Source organism: Nothoprocta perdicaria, unplaced genomic scaffold (genome assembly GCF_003342845.1).
Source record: "Nothoprocta perdicaria isolate Ctin4 unplaced genomic scaffold, notPer1 scaffold_40, whole genome shotgun sequence".
In the NCBI taxonomy this organism is placed as follows: domain Eukaryota; kingdom Metazoa; phylum Chordata; class Aves; order Tinamiformes; family Tinamidae; genus Nothoprocta; species Nothoprocta perdicaria.
The window spans coordinates 1,897,179-1,908,745 of record NW_020455644.1 but is presented as its reverse complement, the minus strand read 5'-3'; positions in this window follow the sequence as shown (position 1 = coordinate 1,908,745).

Genomic DNA, 11,567 nt, shown 5'->3' with positions numbered 1-11,567 from the left:
TGTATTTACAATGGAATTATGAATATTTCTTAATGATAATGTGACATAATTCATTGCATGTGACATTTGGAAAGCAAATTTAGGCTTCTTAATGCACCTGAGCTGCATTATTTTACAATAATATGCACTTGCCGCTCATCTTGCTGCTTAAGTAAGTCTAGTGCTGCTTGTGATGGCTGGAACGCTTCGTATTGACTGGGATGCCATGATATTGCTGCTATTACACCATTTAGTAGTGAAGAGATGGAGACTGTAAAAACTGCTGAAAAGTGTGTTGAATTGAGTTTTAAAGAAATTTTCAATCTTTAAAGAATTAGGCTTTAAAGATATATTTTGTTAGATACAATAACAAATATACATAGACCATGATGGTACCAATCAGAGTATTTACAGCTTGTCACACAGAGATATTTCAAACTCAAAGTAAACCTTGATTTTCTGCTATGTTTAAATGGCATTTCTAGTTAGTGTAGGATGGTAGGAACTAGCATGAATTCTAATGTCAGCTGGTAGGAAAAGCACAGTGTGTAAAAGCTCCTACTCTATAGGAGAGCCAGGGGCAGAGCGCTCCTTGTTGTCACACGTGCCTGCACCATGGCCACTAGACCCTCCCTGGCATCCTCAGTGCAGAATAACCGGGGGCAGCTGGTACAGAGACAGCAACACCTGGGCTTGCTCCCTACAGCAAAGGGACTTTGCTGCTGTCTACTGTTGATGTGGCACAAAGTAGCCTGCACAGTCATTAGGCAGTGCAGATGGAAGAGAGTTAACATGACATTAAAATTCTCTCTCAAATCCTCATTAACTCTTGAACCCTGGCCTGTGCTTTGCAGGATGTGGGTGGGACCTTCTCTCTGCCAACCTTGGGTGCAGTAGGGTGAGAGGGATGAGCAGGCAAGGCAGGTCCAGATACCACAAGGGCCAAAGCAGACGCCGACATGAGGGTGGGGTGCACCTTTCCCAGGCCCTCCTGGAATATCTCCTGTTTTTCTAGCTTCTCTTAGAATAGGAGGTTTTTCTTCTGCCAGATGTGAAGCTTTTGCAAGTTTCTCATGCATTCCTAAGTCCAAGTGGTTCTGAACATTTTCTTAGTGACTAGTAACAAGGCCATGGGCCTTGGTGTGCCGTAAGCACTACACAAATGTCATCTGGCTACTTGTCAGGTAGCGCAGCTTGAAGTGGACAGCGGGGGATATTAATTAGCCTTTTTCCCTGCTTAGCAGATCTGCATTGCTCCTCCGCTTTCTCTTATCATTAGCMGATACTTGTTTTAACCATCCAGGTTACTACTTAAAAAAGCAGGGGAGCAGGCAGGACATTAGGCTCCTGTCAAGGCTAATCTAAGATGGCACTGGAGACCTGCCTTTTCGGTCTGGGATTGCTCTGCTTCTTTTGTCTAGCTATGCTGCCAACATTACAAATAGTTGTGAATGAGCGTGGCCTGTGAAAACAAGTTGTATTCAACTATACAATGCTGTTGGGCTGAAGGTATTGTATGGATAGTTACATAGCTTTTGTAGTAAGTGACGCAGAAATAAGTGGAATAGAAATGGTTTTCTGAATGACATTTGATTGAGGACCCCAGAAGATTTAGATTCTAAGTATGCACCCTAAATATTGTATCTTCCCAGTGTATAGTGCTGTTTTGCTCTACCCATACTGCAAAGACTTTAAAAAATAGGGTAGATAATTTTCATTTGTTGAGTGCACAAGTTTGCACTCGTATATCCATTATAGGATCAAAGGTGTGATGTATGTTTTCTTACTATGCACATTGCACTAGTAGTCAGTGAATCACCCAATAAATTAAGCCTGTATATTTATCTGAATTTTTATGTGTATGTGTACACAACCAAAAGTTTAAAAACACCGCTGGCTTACTTAAAGAGAATTTTCACTGACCATCCAAATACGGCTACTTTGAAAATTAATTGATGGGCATTAACATCACGAAACAATGTAGGACAGAAAGCAAAAAAAAAAATCCAGTCCAATGGGTCTGCAGAAGTTTCTCTTTTAAGATTTCCCATGTATTAATTATGTATGACATTTCAGGGAGTGAGAGCTGTTTGTAGCCTATGGCAATGAGTTAGTGAAATGAGACATCTCTGAGATAGAAAACAAAAATGTGTCAGCGTATCAAATTACACAGATATTGGGAGCCTAGATGTATTTACTAGTTTGCAAAGCTATGCTTGATATGGTGATATKAAATCTATGCGTACTAGTTTTAGATAGCAGTACCACACTGATTTTAAAAAAGCATTGAAATAGTTGAGTGAAAAGAAATGGAATGCTCATCTTGTAGAACTGCTGCAGAGAAAAACAAGTATTTTTTCTTAACCTATTCTGCTAAAAAAGAGAACTACCTATTTTTTTTAAAAAAATAATAACCTCATTCAACAAATTAAAGAATAAATTTATTGGGATATATGCTGCCTATTAATATTTCCCCCCTACTTTTCAAAATCATCTTTCTCTAGTAGTGCACTTAGCTACAATATTATGAAGGAAATCCTTCCTTCATAGATCCTCCAACTTTCTGAGGAGCACTCATTGTTTTAATTTAATAATGCATTTTTAGCGTCACTTTTACTGTCTATTGGTTGTTCTCTTCATATCTTTTGATTCCCTGGAAAGAGGAGCTATTTTTCTCAGAGCCAAAGACAAGCTGCTGAAATGGCTGCCAGCAAAACTGTGGTGTTAAAAAAAAATCTTGCAAACTGGAAATGGTTGAGTCAGAGGGAGGTCTTTAACATTCCTCCTACCCTATCCACTTGGGTGCCAGTCTCCCTCCTCCTGATGTGTGAGCTTTGTGGGTATTAAAATAGCCACCTTACCAATAATATCTGATGAAGAGCTCCTTCTAGCACATGTGATATTTTAAGGACTTAATATTTACCCTCCTTCATGTTTCTGTGATCCGTATTGTCTCTTGCAGGACTTGGATGAGAAATTTTCGCAGTTTCAGGAATCAGTGCTGCACAGGGCAGGATGATCCACTATAGGACCGTGCAAATTCTGAAGTGCTTCAAGCTTCTTCCTTATCTGCACTCATCTTGTGAGAGGTTGTTGCAGCCCCATGACCCATCTCAGAGTTAAATCTACTACAGATACGTGGTACTTCATAAACTAAACATCTCATTATCAAAATGTATGAGAAACAGTCCTTATCTTAGTGAACAAAAATTTAGGTAGAAATCACTGTTCCAACAAAACACAAAAAGTGTGGTTGTCAGCTTGAACATCAATGTCGGTCTGCACGGGTTGCAGCAATTTGTTTTTCCTGCTGCTTTGCTTGGAGTGCCCTCATCTGTGCTCTTTCTGCTCAGTACTGCCAGAGCTTCCAGAGTCTTTATCCTTACAAGAAACTTTGAATCCATAGACAAACATTAATAACTTCATCCATACTAACTTTTTAGCTTTCTGTAGTTATCAGGATTGATTTTGTAGGATCTGCTATCTCTCAATTCTCATTTGTTTCTTAATGCAATTCAAGAAAAATGGTGTTTGCTGATGATTGCCATTATTTTAACAGTTCCAAAGTGCTTTCTAGTGCTTTTTGAGAAGTAGCATGTATTGTACTATGGTATTTCTAATGATTTGGTATTCAGAACATGTGTGTTACAGGACATCTAAGTGTTTTTAATTTCTGGGACCAATTGCACTCAGCTAACCTTTACAGTGCTGAGGTTTCTCTGTGTTTACGCCGCTAATACACTTGCAGTCAACTCTATCCCTGCTGAAGTGTTCTGTTCTTTATACTTTTACCTTTATATCCATCAGCATTCCAACAGTATGGAGGTAATTAATGTGTTCTTTCTTGCATTCCAATCAGAGAGGCAGATGTCAGAGAAAGAAGATGAAAAGCACGTGCTCTAACTTGAATTAACAAAAGCGAGGTTTGGGATGGTCTTTAGTCCCTCAAACTCATGAAATAAGCAAATACTCCCAAGTCAATGTCTTCCCTGCAAAAGAGATTTGGCTGGTTTTTGAAAGGTCCATGGAGCCAAGCAGAAAAATGTTCTCTAACCTGATCTTCATCAATGATGTTTACTGGGCTGTCATTCAAATCAATATCCTTTGTGTAAGCAGCTGAATGTCCTAACTTCAGATATGCAAGAGGAAATGAGTACAAGGGGTAGAGGGTGGCTGTGATGCACCCACTTGCCAAGAGGACATATCACTGTGCTTTGTGTTGGCCTCTGTCGTGCCATGCTTTGTTACGTTGCTCTCACAGACCACCAACTGCATGACCAAGGTGCAGCTTTGGAGAAGAGATCATGGTTTAGCAGGATGGAGAAGTCACCTGGCCAATTTAAGGCATTGCTCAAAGAGCTGCTATGTAAAAGGTAAGTGTCAGCATGCTAAGCTGGTTGATTGTGGAATGAGACTCCTGAATTGTTTGGTTGTATAGCTATGGATATATCTATGGATAAAAGTGCATTATTTTATGGTAGAAATGTTTGTAAAATGTAGAAATGTTTGTAAAAAATCTCTAGAAAGTTTGCTTACAGAAAATATTGTAAGAGTATGACAATAAGAGAATATTGTACAAGTATGGCTGTTAGAGAGTAAAGTCATGGGGAAATGTAGTGTTGATTATTTAAAACCATAACAACAATCTTTTATTCTCCTTTAGTCAGCATAAGTAAAAGAAAATTTGAATAAAATATGGAAGGAAAATTGACTTCACTTTAGGCATTTATGCTGCACTTATCTCTTGTTTGGAATTGTGCACTCTATGTAATAAATTTTAAAAATGGTGCCTTGTTTTGATACAAGACAGGRAGATATCTGCGAAAATTATTTCTTGACAGTGAAAGAAGAAAAGTGCCTCTTGCTTACTAAATCTTCCCCTTTTTTTCATGTCCACAAGGACATACATTACTTCACTCTTGTTTCCATGTCATCCTCCTCTTCAGCCCCTGCTAATGTCTTCTCCTGGTCTTATCCTGCTGTGACTGAGCATTACAAAGTTTTTCACGCCTCCATGCGCAAGTCCATCAACCAATTAGTTTTGAGAGCATATGATACATATAGATGGCATGGTGGCGGGTTCAGGCCCAGGTCAGCATACTCCAGGCTTTCAGTCAATATGAAAAAAGTATAGGCCTACATTATCAGCTATATCGATTTAGAGAGTGGGTTTTTCATTGCTGTTTCTTTTTCAAATTTACTTCCAGCTGTGACCACCCCTCTTATTGGGATTTGGTCTTGGCATTCACCACAGAATTTCTCACCATGACAAACACTGGTTTTGAGTAAGCACCTGAAAAGTATCCAAGTATGGATCTCTTATTGAGTTCTTATAGATTTTTGTTGCATATTTTGCATACCCATTTTTAAGCACTCTGGTAAAGTATCCAGTTTTTACATCTCACCAGTTTCTGTTTTCTTCTGAAAAACATGAGGACTTGTTTGGAATTCTTGTTCTGGCCAATGCCTTCTTAGGCATAATCTGCCTCAAAAATCTGTCTTATAAATTAATGTAGAACACAATAGATATTGTATTTTAATTGATCTAAAGTGTCAGATATTCTAAGTTCAAATGAAAATAATCAGGGATCAATTATGATGGATTGTATTTAATGTAATGTAATGTAGTGAGACATTATGTATTGAAACGAGCCCATCTTGGTATTTCAGTCGAAGCAAAGAATCATTGTACAGATATACTGAGGGCTAAAGTTGGGATCAAGTCTCTTTTAGTGGAAGCAAAGCAAGATGCTTTTCTGAAAAATATGATGTCTATTTTTTTTCCTCCGTTGCTGTCTCCAGCTTTCTGTTAGGCAAAGACTTTTCTTCTGGGTGCATTTTACCTCTCATTTTATAGGAAGGAGTCATCATCTCTTTGATTTTATTTGTTATGCTGATGCACAGATCTTACCTTTCTTCTTTTTTTTTTGTCTGTGACCTAACTGCTCTTGCATTAATTTGATATTTCTCATATATAATTTCTGTTTGATCATTTGTGATCACAATAAAAGAAGTGTCATTACAAAATATGAAGTAGGCCTAATAGTTTAAAACTGTTACAGCTTTATCCTGTTATGAAGTTTTGTGATTAAATTCAAGTCATTCTGAAAGGCTGATCTAAGAGTGAAAAATGTTATGACTATAAAACAGCATAAATAATACTTAACTTTGGAATGTTCTGATCTACCCAAAACGTATATGAAGAAGCTATTATACCTCATGAGATTCTTTTGATAAACCATAGGTTTGAAAAAATAAAACCTAAATAAACTCCCATATATCATTTCAACAGATTCTTGGGCCTCTGACATATGCATACTTGTAGAACAGCCAGTGGAAAAGATGTCTTTAGAGGAAAGAACAACACCAAAAATACAGCCGCTCCATTTCCAGTCGAGATAGTGGAATTTCTTGACATAGACTGAATCAGGAGGCTGCCTCTTGAAAACTGCCTATCTGAACTAAAGGAGAGCATTCACAAGCAGTTACACAGCTAACAAGAGGTTTCTCTATTTTTTTCATAGGGTAATGTTGATTGTAAGTGACTGTGATAAAACGGAGGTCAATAAAATGTATTTTTATGCAAGTTAAAAAAAATGTTACGTAAGACCAAATTTCAGTCCATATTTAGGCATCCAAAAATAAACTGCTGTTTTAGAAGTAATGACCTCAGTAGGGAAGGCAAATGAGAACTTCTGCATAGCCAGCGGTGTTGATTATGAGTCTATCAGGCTGAGTAATTAAATATAAAATACAGATATTTAAATCAACATCAAATCAACACTAAAAAAACAAACAAATTCAAGTTTCCTCCTTTATGATCCACTATGTTCTGCTTGGCCTTAATTCCCAAATGCAATGAACTAGAATGTTGCACCTGGTAAAATACCCAAATATCCATTTTTTTCTATGAATTTTTGTTTTTGGAGTGGCTTTTGGTGTGCAAGCTTTGGAACATGTATGATGAGACTCAGGTTCTCTCTCAGGCAGTTGGGTTTTCTAACTCACCGTGCTGGAAAACACACCAATCTTGGGAAATCAAGCTAATGTCTCTCAGCTGTGCAGAGAAAGTGTGAACAGCTCTGTCAAATGAGCTACCCCCATCTCCTCCTTTCCAGGCAGCATCTTATACGCGAGCAGTCACTTCACATTTGCCATTTGAGCAGTTGTGATATAACTGCTGTTTTATTGCCTATAGGAGAGTTTCTGTGAGGAATCGGGAGCTGGTCGTTCAGCTGCCCTGGCCCAAAAAGGTTTTAGTCACAGGAGTCTATTACTGGTGAATGAGTAAAGAATCCTGACAGGATAACAAGAGAATATGAACACACAGCTCTGGCCTAGAGGTTGCTAATTGACCAAGTGGTAATACGAGGGGAAGTATTTTCCAGCCTCGGAACTCTTTACCCGCAGATAAATATATTAAATGCCATCAGTTAACCCTTGGAGTGCAGTGACCCAGTGCTGCCAGGGACGTGTCTGGTGACATCGAGCCTCGYGCTTCCTAATCAGCGGTGATGTAGAGGGCCCAGTCGTGGGTCCCGAGGAGGGCTCCTTTGTTGCGTGCAAGGATGTCTCTGGGCATTGAAAAGGTTAAGCACAAATTTCTCCGTATGCAGCTACAGGGGCTTGAAACACATGAAATATATGATAAAGCAAAAGAGCAGCCATAAATGAAATTAGAATAATTTAAGATGAAGACATTAAATAAAATCTCAGGATTTTTTTTTTACTGAATTCCCTTGATGCTTTTTTTCATTTGTTTTATCAGTTCTTTTTACTATTTTATTATTATTATTATTTTTTCTTTGTCTCCAAAAATGTGCTTTGAGATATCCCTTACTTAGTTTTTTCCCATCCTTAATCTCACATCATGGATGTTACTCAGTTGAAAAACATCAAAGCTATTATGTCAAATGGGTATAAATTTGTGAATAATAAGTTAGACTTACTAAATATTGCCCTTACCAAATGTTTATATAGAAAAAATTATTCTATAACATATATTTTTTGTACTTTTCTTCCTATGGCATCTTTCATTTGATTAGCAGACAGAATCTTTCTGTTGTCTTTTAAATCAGTGATTTTGTTTTGGTAAAAAGATGTAACGATCTGCATCAGTCTGTGTGTGCAGAAGAAGATATTGACAACTTCTCTCTCACTACCTTAAGAGAGATGCACAAAGTTAGAGCTACCCCTTTTGGGAGGTAAGTGCTGCCAATCTATTTATCAGAAATGAGATTCTGCTCTGTACTTACACTATGCAGAATTTTAATTCTTGTCTCATATCACTGAAATTACTGGGGTTGCTCATCTAGTATGGTACCAGTCACAAGAAATATGGACGGCAGACTCAGCCATGTGGAAGCTGTAGTCATTTAACAACAGTTTTGTATTCACTGACATAGAGTTATTTCTTTATATTTTGCCATATGATAAATAATTCTGTTGTTCTTGATGGATGTCTTACAAAAAGATGTCTGTTAGGTCCCCAGAAACCACCTCATTTGCCTTGAGGCACCTGACATGATTGCATTAAAGGATGAAACTTCACAAACTGGTTGTTGCTTTTTCCTCTCAAATAGGCTGTCCAGAAAGAACCTTTAATATCATAATATAAGCTCATAGGGTAATAAAATAATACAGGGTAAAGGTGACTTTGCCATTTACAAAATCATCATGTTTGAAATAGGTGATATTTTTTGGAGACAGTATGGTGTTCAAGGCAGTATGAATCTGAATTCTTTTCGTGTGTGGGCAGTTGACAGGTTTTGACTTGAGTACTTGCTCAAACCCCAGAGGGTCAATCCTGCCCAGTTTCCTGCCTGTGATCGTTCTGGTGCCCTGTGGCTCGGTATCCACCCTTGTTTTACTCTGCCTGGAACCATCTGAGGAGCATGGCAGCAAGGGATCCCCACTTCAGTGCTCGCCAGCTGCAATGCACTTGCCCCTTACTATTCACAGTGTAGATGCCACACGACCYTTAGAAAATGCAGCTTAGGTAGCAAGTAAAATCTGTATGTCTCACCTACAGAGGAACAGTTGGGTTTGTGTTGCTTTGCTTACAAGGTTCCACTGTAGGTGAATGAGATGCATGTTTTCCTGCCGTCTTGCAGCTTGCTGTTTTTGGCTTGGAGATGTACTAATAATGCAAACATTGTCATTATGTTAATATTGAAGTTACCTGTAAGCTCTTAAAATGTGCATCTCTCATGTCTTTAAAATATTAATAACTAATATGCCTATTAACTCTGTCTTCAAATTGAGTTGTTTTACTACCTTTAAATGTAATTGCTATAGTATTTTCTGGGAGGACTCAAATTAKTCCCTTTTTGAAATGCTGCTCTTGTTGAGCTTTAAACTGGACCAGTTCTAGGTTTAACTTGCATACTTTGAAATCCTGAGCYGTATGAGAACTATTCCCCAGTGTACAGATACAAGGTCCCTTTTTTTCATGAGGCATCAGAGATGGCCAGTCGGAATTCATACTTTTTATAATTGTTTTAATAGGTTTTGGTTTTTGCATTATAATAAATTTAGTCAGAGTATGGTCACTTGGCCCCCAGGGGCTCAACTCTAATTTGCCCCTACTGCCTGATCATTGGTTAACTATGTCTAGACATGAACCATTCCTGGCAGGGTTCCCTACACATTAGTTTAAGAAGCCATCATTTTTCTATCTATCACCCCTGCCTTCATTCAATCACACCTCTAAGGTTTCCCAATTATACAAGAGGTAGGAATTCCCATATCAAATTCCGCTTTTCCATGTATGCCATCTTTATGCCATTATACAGTACACATCACTGTGAACTCTCTCATTTCTCCTGAGGGTAGTGAGGTTTGTTTTCATTCCATGTGCCAGTAGAATTCGTGTGGGATATACTCTACCTACTCTATCTCTCTTTGTCCATYGTTCTTTGAAATATATTAACACAAACTCACTACAATCTTACACCAAGAAATGGGCTGAATGACAAAYTAAGAGCATTTGGGTCTGATTTTTACATTTCTCTTTTCCTTCCTCATTTTCTGAGGATACAAGACACACATAGTTTCCTGGGGTAAATACTTGTGTTTGTCTGTCTCAATCAAATCTGATAGGTCTGAAATTGTAAAGTCCATCAAGTTTCCTGAGACTGGGCATCTGGGAAGAGGCGAAAGACTCTGCTAATGATCCGCAAGAGAAAGAATGTATTGTAAGTTCATCTAAGATTAGATCCTAGAGAATTCACACAAGGGAAGCTAATTAGAAAGAACCATCATAGAAGAAGCTGTATTTGCTGATAAAACCCAAATCCAAGTCATACCAGGAGACATTACTTCTGCTTCGCATGAGACTAACCATTATTTTGTCATTTAAGTAGTATATCWTACTATTCCAAATAAAGATGTATAGGTGATCAGTAAGGTCAATATGCTTAACTCTTGTTACATGGCAAGTAACTTAAAAGATGACCTAAAATGTGAAAGAATATATTCTCTGCTTTTTTATCCTTTYTTATTAAGAACACTGTAATAAGAGGAAACAATTGTCTGTAGGGTCCAGTCCCTGCAAACAGTGACARTCACACCGTATAATCCTTTCAAGTGGCTGGCCAAGCTCCACATAAAGAGTGACAGTTTCTTGCCATACATTTTGCTCTRCGCTCGGGAAACTGGATGCATTGCAAGGTCAAGGTGATAAAGTGAGAAAATGCTATTTAGTAAGAATTAAAACTATTTGGTTCATGTTTACTTGTTACATCTATTAAGCTCAAACAATTGAGAGGGAAATTCACTGTTTAGTACTTCTCCCAGTTTGTCTTTTCACTTCAAGACAGCTTTGAAYTTCAAGGAAATGACAGCAGAGGTGCGGTAATATTAGTAATACTTGCAAGGCATAAAACAAACACTACAAAATTAAAAAATCTATCCATAAACCCCAGATTTGAAAATACAATGAACATAGCAGGAATAGTGGAAGATAAAAGATTTCACAGTCGCTTTATATGTAACAGGATAAAACTCTGCTTAATTCCTTGCTTGTTTGTGGATCCCTCTATCCAGAAAAGTAAGGCCAAGCTTTTAAAAAACTATTTCTCACTTGTATCACTTCCTCTATGCCTGTGTGGGTCAAACAGGGCAAATCTACGTTTCTTGGTGTGTTTAAATGCWTCCTAAAATAAATGTAATTAGCAAGCATGAAGTGCTTTGCTCCTTTGTTTTCTAGTTGAATGAACAGTTGAAGAAAAAGAACCATTCATATTTCTCTTATAACAACCTGCCTCCATTTTCTTAATTGGCCTTATTCCTAATTTGCATGYGTTTAGTTTGTTTATTTTCTGATAGAGTTTCCAATAGAGCTTAACAGAGTAATTGTCATTTTCTACTGTAATTAATATATCTGAGTCTGCTGTAAGAAAATAACTTTTCTATCCTATCACTTCAGTCACTGGGAAACCGTTCTAATTCTTCTCACTTCTTTTCTTTTTAGATTTCTCCCCTTGCTAATTCTAAATCTACTAGGCTTTTTTTTTTTTTTTATTCATTACCCTTTGTCTCTTCATTAGAAGTTTTTCTCTTTAATTTGCCCCAAATTTTCTTGATTT